The 10,000-nt window shown below is 44.4% G+C and overlaps 1 protein-coding gene across 1 annotated transcript in view; it reads left to right on the plus strand.

Moving 5' to 3' along the window:
* LOC135516569 (glutamate receptor-interacting protein 1-like) overlaps window positions 1-10,000 on the plus strand; it is a 942,640-nt gene that overhangs the window by 75,564 nt on the left and 857,076 nt on the right. The gene's annotated exons all lie outside the window — the stretch shown is intronic.

Consider the following 10,000-nt stretch of genomic DNA (forward strand, 5'->3'; position numbering starts at 1 on the left):
GATTGAGTTTCATTTAGCTGGGCCATTGTGTAGCCCTGAAAGGACCACTGAGCTGGAATCATCTCTATCTGTCCTGAATCCTTCTCTGCTCCCTGTCTGAGGTCAAACCATGTGTGACAGAGCCAAGAACTACGAAGGTCGTAGATAGTAGATAGTAGGTAGTAGATAGTAGATAGTAGATAGTAGGTAGTAGATAGTAGATAGTAGGTAGTAGATAGTAGATAGTAGGTAATAGGTAGTAGGTAGTAGATAGTAGATATTAGATCGTAGGTAGTAGGTAGTAGATAGTAGGTAGTAGATAGTAGGTAGTAGGTAGTAGATAGTAGGTAGTAGATAGTAGATAGTAGGTAATAGATAGTAGGTAGTAGGTAGTAGATAGTAGGTAGTAGATAGTAGGTAGTAGGTAGTAGATAGTAGATAGTAGATAGTACATAGTAGATAGTAGGTAGTAGATAGTAGATAGTAGGTAGTAGATAGTAGGTAGTAGGTAGTAGGTAGTAGGTAGTAGGTAGTAGATAGTAGATAGTAGATTGTACGTAGTAGATAGTAGGTAGTAGGTAGTTTGATAGTAGGTAGTAGGTAGTAGGTAGTAGATATTAGATAGTAGATAGTACGTAGTAGATAGTAGATTGTAGATAGTAGGTAGTAGATAGTAGGTAGTAGATAGTAGGTAATAGGTAGTAGATAGTAGATAGTAGATAGTAGATAGTAGATAGTAGGTAGTAGATAGTAGATAGTAGGTAATAGATAGTAGGTAATAGATAGTAGGTAGTAGATAGTAGATAGTAGGTAATAGGTAGTAGATAGTAGGTAGTAGGTAGTAGATAGTAGGTAGTAGATAGTAGGTAGTAGGTAGTAGGTAGTAGATAGTAGGTAGTAGGTAGTAGATAGTAGGTAGTAGGTAGTAGATAGTAGGTAGTAGATAGTAGGTAGTAGGTAGTAGATAGTAGGTAGTAGGTAGTAGGTAGTAGATAGTAGATAGTAGATAGTACGTAGTAGATAGTAGGTAGTAGGTAGTAGATAGTAGGTAGTAGATAGTAGGTAGTAGATAGTAGGTAGTAGGTAGTAGGTAGTAGATAGTAGATAGTAGATTGTACGTAGTAGATAGTAGATAGTAGGTAATAGGTAGTAGGTAGTAGATAGTAGATCGTAGGTAGTAGGTAGTAGATAGTAGGTAGTAGATAGTAGGTAGTAGATAGTAGGTAGTAGATAGTAGGTAGTAGATAGTAGGTAGTAGGTAGTAGATAGTAGGTAGTAGGTAGTAGATAGTAGGTAGTAGGTAGTAGATAGTAGATAGTAGATAGTAGATAGTAGGTAATAGATAGTAGGTAGTAGGTAGTAGATAGTAGGTAGTAGATAGTAGGTAGCAGATAGTAGGTAGTAGATAGTAGGTAGTAGATAGTAGATAGTAGATAATAGATAGTAGGTAGTAGATAGTAGGTAGTAGGTTGTAGGTAGTAGGTAGTAGTTAGTAGGTAGTAGTTAGTAGGTAGTAGATAGTAGATAGTAGGTAATAGATAGCAGGTAGTAGGTAGTAGATAGTAGGTAGTAGATAGTAGGTAGTAGATAGTAGATAATAGATAGTAGGTAGTAGATAGTAGATAGTAGGTAGTAGGTAGTAGGTAGTAGATAATAGATAGTAGGTAGTAGATAGTAGGTAGTAGGTTGTAGGTAGTAGGTAGTAGTTAGTAGGTAGTAGTTAGTAGGTAGTAGATAGTAGATAGTAGGTAATAGATAGCAGGTAGTAGGTAGTAGATAGTAGGTAGTAGATAGTAGGTAGTAGATAGTAGATAATAGATAGTAGGTAGTAGATAGTAGATAGTAGGTAGTAGGTAGTAGGTAGTAGGTAGTAGATAGTAGGTAATAGGTAGTAGATAGTAGGTAGTAGGTAGTAGGTAGTAGATAGTAGGTAGTAGGTAGTAGATAGTAGGTAGTAGATAGTAGATAGTAGATCGTAGATCGTAGATAGTAGGTAGTAGATAGTAGATAGTAGATAGTAGATAGTAGGTAGTAGATAGTAGGTAGTAGATAGTAGATAGTAGGTAGTAGATAGTAGGTAGAATTTAGCAGATAGTAGATAGTAGATAGTAAGTAGTAGATAGTAGGTAGTAGGTAGTAGATAGTAGATAGTAGGTAGTAGGTAGCAGGTAGTAGATAGTAGATAATAGATAGCAGGTAGCAGGTAGTATTTACTACCTACTATCCAGTAGTGTGGAGTGCGATTGAGATTGCGTCATCTGTTGGGACGGTTTTTAAATTGAAGTGGGTCTAGGGTATCCGGGAGGATGCTGTTGATGTGAGCCATGGCCAGCCTTTCAAAGCACTTCATGGCTACCAAAGTGAGGGCTACGGGTGGTTTAGGCAGGTTACCTTCGCTTCCTTGGGCACAGGGACTATGGTGGTCTGCTTGAAACATGTAGGTAATATAGACTCGGTCAGGGACATGTTGAAAATGTCAGTGACGACACTTGCCATGTGGTCAGCACATGCTTTGAGTACACGTCCTAGTGATCGGTCTGGCCCCACAGCTTTGAATGTTGACCTGTTTAAAGGTCTTGCTCACATCGGCTTCAGAGAGCGTTATCACACAGTCGTCCAGAACAGCTGGAGCTCTCATGCACGCTTCAGTGTTGCTTGCCTCGATGCAAGTATAAAAGGCATTTAGCTTGTCTGGTCGGCTCACGTCACTGGGCAGCTCGCGACTGGGTTTCCCTTTGTAGTCCGTAATAGTTTTCAAGCCCTGCCACATCCGACGGGCGTCAGAGCCGGTGTAGTAGGATTCAATCTTAATCCTGTATTGATGCTTTGCCTGTTTGATGGTTCATCTGAGGGCATAGCGGGATTTCTTATAAGCGTACGGATTCGTGTCCTGCTCCCGGAAAGCGGCAGCTCTAGCCTTTAGCTTCATATGGGTGTTGCCTGTAATCCATGGCTTCTGGTTGGGATATGTACGTACGGTCACTGTGGGGACGACGTCGTCGATGCACTTATTGATGAAGCCGATGACCTAGGTGGTGTACTCTTCAATACCATTGGATGAATCCCGGAACATATTCCAGTCTGTGCTCGGAAAACAGTCCTGTAGCATAGCATCCGCTTCATCTGACCACTTCCGTGTTGAGCGAGTCACTGGTACTTCCTGCTTTTGTTTTTGCTTGTGAACAGGAATTAGGAGGATGGAATTATGGTCAGATTTGCCAAATGGAGGGCGAGGAAGAGCGTTGTATGCTTTCTCTGTGTGTGGAGTAAAGGTGGTCTAGAGTTTTATTTTCCTCTGGTTGCCCGGCCAATGCTATTCTGATGTCCAACACACACACACACACACACACACACACACACACACACACACACACACACACACACACACACACACACACACACACACACACACACACACACACACACACACTCATCACCAGGTAGACTGACTTAGACCCTCTACAGACCACACTCATCACCAGGTAGACTGACTTAGACCCTCTACAGACCACACTCATCACCAGGTAGACTGACTGAGACCCTCTACAGACCACACTCATCACCAGGTAGACTGACTTAGACCCTCTACAGACCACACTCATCACCAGGTAGACTGACTTAGACCCTCTACAGACCACACTCATCACCAGGTAGACTGACTTAGACCCTCTACAGACCACACTCATCACCAGGTAGACTGACTTAGACAGTCTACAGACCACGCTCATCACCAGGTAGACTGACTTAGACCCTCTACAGACCACACTCATCACCAGGTAGACTGACTGAGACCCTCTACAGACCACACTCATCACCAGGTAGACTGACTTAGACCCTCTACAGACCACACTCATCACCAGGTAGACTGACTGAGACCCTCTACAGACCACACTCATCACCAGGTAGACTGACTGAGACCCTCTACAGACCACACTCATCACCAAGTAGACTGACTTAGACCCTCTACAGACCACACTCATCACCAGGTAGACTGACTTAGACCCTCTACAGACCACATCTATCACCAGGTAGACTGACTTAGACCCTCTACAGACCACGCTCATCACCAGGTAGACTGACTTAGACCCTCTACAGACCACACTCATCACCAGGTAGACTGACTTAGACCCTCTACAGACCACACTCATCACCAGGTAGACTGACTTAGACCCTCTACAGACCACATCTATCACCAGGTAGACTGACTTAGACCCTCTACAGACCACATCTATCACCAAGTAGACTGACTTAGACCCTCTACAGACCACATCTATCACCAGGTAGACTGACTTAGACCCTCTACAGACCACATCTATCACCAAGTAGACTGACTTAGACCCTCTACAGACCACATCTATCACCAGGTAGACTGACTTAGACCCTCTACAGACCACGCTCATCACCAGGTAGACTGACTTAGACCCTCTACAGACCACGCTCATCACCAGGTAGACTGACTTAGACCCTCTACAGACCACATCTATCACCAGGTAGACTGACTTAGACCCTCTACAGACCACGCTCATCACCAGGTAGACTGACTTAGACCCTCTACAGACCACATCTATCACCAGGTAGACTGACTTAGACCCTCTACAGACCACACTCATCACCAGGTAGACTGACTTAGACCCTCTACAGACCACACTCATCACCAGGTAGACTGACTTAGACAGTCTACAGACCACGCTCATCACCAGGTAGACTGACTTAGACCCTCTACAGACCACACTCATCACCAGGTAGACTGACTGAGACCCTCTACAGACCACACTCATCACCAGGTAGACTGACTGAGACCCTCTACAGACCACACTCATCACCAGGTAGACTGACTTAGACCCTCTACAGACCACACTCATCACCAGGTAGACTGACTGAGACCCTCTACAGACCACACTCATCACCAGGTAGACTGACTGAGACCCTCTACAGACCACACTCATCACCAAGTAGACTGACTTAGACCCTCTACAGACCACACTCATCACCAGGTAGACTGACTTAGACCCTCTACAGACCACATCTATCACCAGGTAGACTGACTTAGACCCTCTACAGACCACGCTCATCACCAGGTAGACTGACTTAGACCCTCTACAGACCACACTCATCACCAGGTAGACTGACTTAGACCCTCTACAGACCACACTCATCACCAGGTAGACTGACTTAGACCCTCTACAGACCACATCTATCACCAGGTAGACTGACTTAGACCCTCTACAGACCACATCTATCACCAGGTAGACTGACTTAGACCCTCTACAGACCACATCTATCACCAGGTAGACTGACTTAGACCCTCTACAGACCACATCTATCACCAAGTAGACTGACTTAGACCCTCTACAGACCACATCTATCACCAGGTAGACTGACTTAGACCCTCTACAGACCACGCTCATCACCAGGTAGACTGACTTAGACCCTCTACAGACCACGCTCATCACCAGGTAGACTGACTTAGACCCTCTACAGACCACATCTATCACCAGGTAGACTGACTTAGACCCTCTACAGACCACGCTCATCACCAGGTAGACTGACTTAGACCCTCTACAGACCACATCTATCACCAGGTAGACTGATTGAGAGTATCTCTCTCTGCTCTCTATCTACAGTTGATCAAACTGCTGTGTAACGTCAGCAGATATGATCTGTAATCCACGTGAGATGTGTTGTGGTGGTCAGCTAGTCAGGTCTGATTTCATGCACCGGTTGGACAGTCATGGTTCTGATCATTAGGGTTCATGAGAGCCATCCAGACCTGGCTAGACGAGCCCCAAGCAGCAGAGCACCACTGCAATGCGGGATGTAAATGATTGTGTGCGATGTAAATGACTCTTAGTGACAAAAAGCAGCAAATTGGAATCCATTACCCAGGATGCTGAGCACCAGATTTATTACAGGAGGAAGGACTTGTTTATCACGGCTGGTCGGCTCTCTCTCTGTCTCTCTGTCTCTCTCTCTGTCTCTCTGTCTCTCTCTCTCTCTCTCTCTGTCTCTCTCTCTGTCTCTCTCTCTCTCTCTCTCTCTGTCTCTCTCTCTGTCTCTCTCTCTCTCTCTGTCTCTCTCTCTGTCTCTAACTCTCTCTCTGTCTCTCTCTCTGTCTCTCTGTCTCTCTCTCTCTCTGTCTCTCTGTCTCTCTGTCTCTCTGTCTCTCTCTCTCTCTGTCTCTCTCTCTCTCTCTCTCTCTGTCTCTCTCTCTGTCTCTCTCTCTCTCTCTCTCTCTGTCTCTCTCTCTGTCTCTCTCTCTCTCTCTGTCTCTCTCTCTGTCTCTCTGTCTCTCTCTCTCTCTGTCTCTCTGTCTCTCTGTCTCTCTGTCTCTCTCTCTCTCTGTCTCTCTCTCTGTCTCTCTGTCTCTCTCTCTGTCTCTCTGTCTCTCTCTCTCTCTGTCTCTCTCTCTGTCTCTCTGTCTCTCTCTCTCTCTCTCTCTCTCTCTCTCTGTCTCTCTCTGTCTCTCTCTCTGTCTCTCTGTCTCTCTCTCTCTCTCTGTCTCTCTGTCTCTCTCTCTCTCTCTGTCTCTCTCTCTGTCTCTCTCTCTGTCTCTCTCTCTGTCTCTCTGTCTCTCTCTCTCTCTCTGTCTCTCTCTCTGTCTCTCTCTCTCTGTCTCTCTCTCTCGCTGTCTCTCTGTCTCTCTCTCTCTCTGTCTCTCTCTCTGTCTCTCTCTCTCGCTGTCTCTCTCTCTCGCTGTCTCTCTGTCTCTCTCTCTCTCTCTGTCTCTCTCTCTGTCTCTCTCTCTCTGTCTCTCTCTCTCTCTGTCTCTCTCTCTGTCTCTCTCACTCTCTGTCTCTCTGTCTCTCTCTCTCTCTCTGTCTCTCTGTCTCTCTCTCTGTCTCTCTCTCTGTCTCTCTCTCTCTCTGTCTCTCTGTCTCTCTCTCTGTCTCTGTTTCTCTCTCTCTCTCTGTCTCTCTCTCTGTCTCTCTCTCTCTCTGTCTCTCTCTCTCTCTCTCTCTCGCTCTCTGTCTCTCTCTCTCTCTCTCTCTCGCTCTCTGTCTCGCTCTCTGTCTCTCTCTGACTCTCTCTCTCTCTGTCTCTCTCTGTCTCTCTGTCTCTCTGTCTCTCTCTGTCTCTCTCTCTCTCTCTGTCTCTCTCTCTCTCTCTGTCTCTCTGTCTCTCTCTGTCTCTCTGTCTCTCTGTCTCTCTGTCTCTCTCTGTCTCTCTGTCTCTCCGTCTCTCTCTGTCTCTCTGTCTCTCTCTCTCTCTCTCTGTCTCTCTCTCTCTCTGTCTCTCTCCATCTTTCTCTCTCGCTTTCTCTCTCTCTCTCTCTTTTAAGGATGATAGGAAGGAGGGATAAATTATGATGCGGTCAGCTGAGTGGGCATGTGGCTTGATGATGTATGTCTTGCTGTTTCCCCGGTAACGATGGCGTCTCGCCTTTGGTCACACATGGTCACTTGTTCACTCCTCAGTAGTGACAGATTCTGGTTGTTTGCTGTCCTCCCTCCACACAAACACATCAGCAGTAGGAGACACCAGCCTCACAGAAAGGCTCTGTGTGTAAAAGTGACCGCTGAAAGGCTGATCTGGGATCAGTGTGTCTGGTCTTCTTCTGACAGCTCTAGGGTCAACGCAAGGCCTTACCTGTCTAAGGAATAACATCAATATGCAGTCTGGCTCATCTGTCATGGCCGACTCCTTTATACCAGCAGCACGCAGGGACAACGTGAATGAAGATGGCGTTTTGGATGTCACATCCCACACTAGTAAACAACACAAGGCAAGAATGCTTATTCCACAACATGATGACATCTACCTGGGCCTTGGGCCAGAGGTGGACTCTGACTTTACTGTTGAGAATGATGATAATGATTATGATGGTGGTGATGATGATGATGGTGGTGGCGATGAAGATAATGATGAAAGTGGTGATGAAGATGATGATGGTGATGGTGGTGGCGATGAAGATAATGATGATAATGATTATGATGGTGGTGATGATGGTGGTGGTGATGAAGATAATGATGATGGTGATGATGATGGTGGTGATGAAATAAATGATGAAGGTATTGATGATGGTGGTGATGATGATGATGATGGTGGTGGCGATGAAGATAATGATGATGGTGATGATGATGGTGGTGATGAAGGTGATGATGATGGTGGTAGTGATGGTGATGATGGTGATGGTGATGAAGATAATGATGATGATGATGATGATGATGATGGTGGTGATGAAAATAATGATGAAGGTGATGATGATGGTGGTGATGATGATGATGGTGGTGATGAAGGTGATGGTGATGATGAAGGTGAATATAATGATGAAGGTGGTGATGATGGTGGTAGTGATGATGATGATGGTGGTGTCGTGTCTTTACTATCATTAACTGAGGACTGATAGTTTTTATCAAAGATTCTCTGTAATTAGTTATTACGTGATTAGACTGATTAATCATGTGACCGTAATTACTAGGAAGTCGGGGCACCAAGGAAGAATATTCAGATTACAAAGTTAACATTTCCTAAAATAACTTTTCAGATATTTTATCTGATCAGTTAGTCTTCTTAATTAATGCATTATTTACTGTACCTCACGTTAGTCTCATTCCAAACATCGTAAATGGTTGGTTACCGGCATAGCGGCTTGTTAGACAAAAGGGGAAGTGGGAGTCAACTAAGAAGTCACTACAGAGTAATAATTATAACAATTGAAATGCTCATTCTTTGCACATGAACGCTCACTCATTCGGGAATAATTGCAATCAATACATATATTTACGCTCAGTGTGTCATCTCGATCGCTGGTGAAAAGTTAATTTCTTTTGTAGAATTGTCCTTCTCTCTCCCTCTCTCTCTCGGTTGTGGTTAGAGGGGATTGTTCAGAGTGACATTCGTTATAGAATGGGTGTTTCGGCGGTTGTAATTAATATCAAAGACTTGTTCTTATTCTGTCAGTATCGATAGTCTAAGAGTTTAACATGGTGTTTCAGTTCTAGAATCATCATGTAGGTTTTTACATGGTGTTTCAGTTCTAGAATCATCATGTAGGTTTTTACATGGTGTTTCAGTTCTAGAATCATCATGTAGGTTTTAACATGGTGTTTCAGTTCTAGAATCATCATGTAGGTTTTAACATGGTGTTCTCGTTCTGGAATCTTCTGGCCCCATGTCAGAGTTTGAAAGGGCATTCCAAAGGCTTTGCTTAATCGCATTGCTGGAATTTGTTCATTTTTATCATCAACACGTTCACTGAATTTATATAAACCTCTGGAATGAAGCATTTCTTTTCCTCTGACTGAGATGATAGTTAAGTTTAGATAGCCCTGCAATCCCTCAAACGGCATCATCGCACATTCCCCACATCGTCGCTTCCACTTTCTACAGCTTTTTGTCATCGTGTGTGTGTGTGTGTGTGTGTGATACTAAGGAGATGAATACACCAGATGGCTTCCCTTTCACTGAATAAATTATAATCATACAAAGTGGAGATAGTCCGCTTATAATTTTCTGAAGGACTCCGTTGCTCTTTCTGAGAAATATATGATCTAATCTAACATATATGCATTTCAGAAGCTTATGTATATTATCTCCTCTCGCTATTAAGTGAACCATGAAGATCGACTGAAAGTTTGAGGTTGACAGAAAGGCTCCTCCTTTAGCCGGTACATGGACCACCTGGTCCATAGCAGGAGAGAGGAGGCTCCTTTAGCAGGTACATGGACAACCTGGTCCATAGCAGGAGAGAGGAGTCTCCTTCAGCAGGTACATGGACAACCTGGTCCATAGCAGGAGAGAGGATCTCCTTTAGCAGGTACATGGACAACCTGGTCCATAGCAGGAGAGAGGAGTCTCCTTTAGTAGGTACATGGACAACCTGGTCCATAGCAGGAGAGAGGAGCCTCCTTTAGCAGGTTCTCCAAGCTCTGATGTTTGATGTTAATCCATGTTTTATCATTATAATTAGTCCCGTGTAGCTCAGTTGGTAGAGCATGGTGTTTGGATTCGATTCCCCTCGGGGGACCAGTATTAAAATGTGGCTCTGGATAAGAACATCTGATAAACGACAGAAATGCAA

This window comes from Oncorhynchus masou, chromosome 27 (genome assembly GCF_036934945.1).
Source record: "Oncorhynchus masou masou isolate Uvic2021 chromosome 27, UVic_Omas_1.1, whole genome shotgun sequence".
NCBI lineage: Eukaryota > Metazoa > Chordata > Actinopteri > Salmoniformes > Salmonidae > Oncorhynchus > Oncorhynchus masou.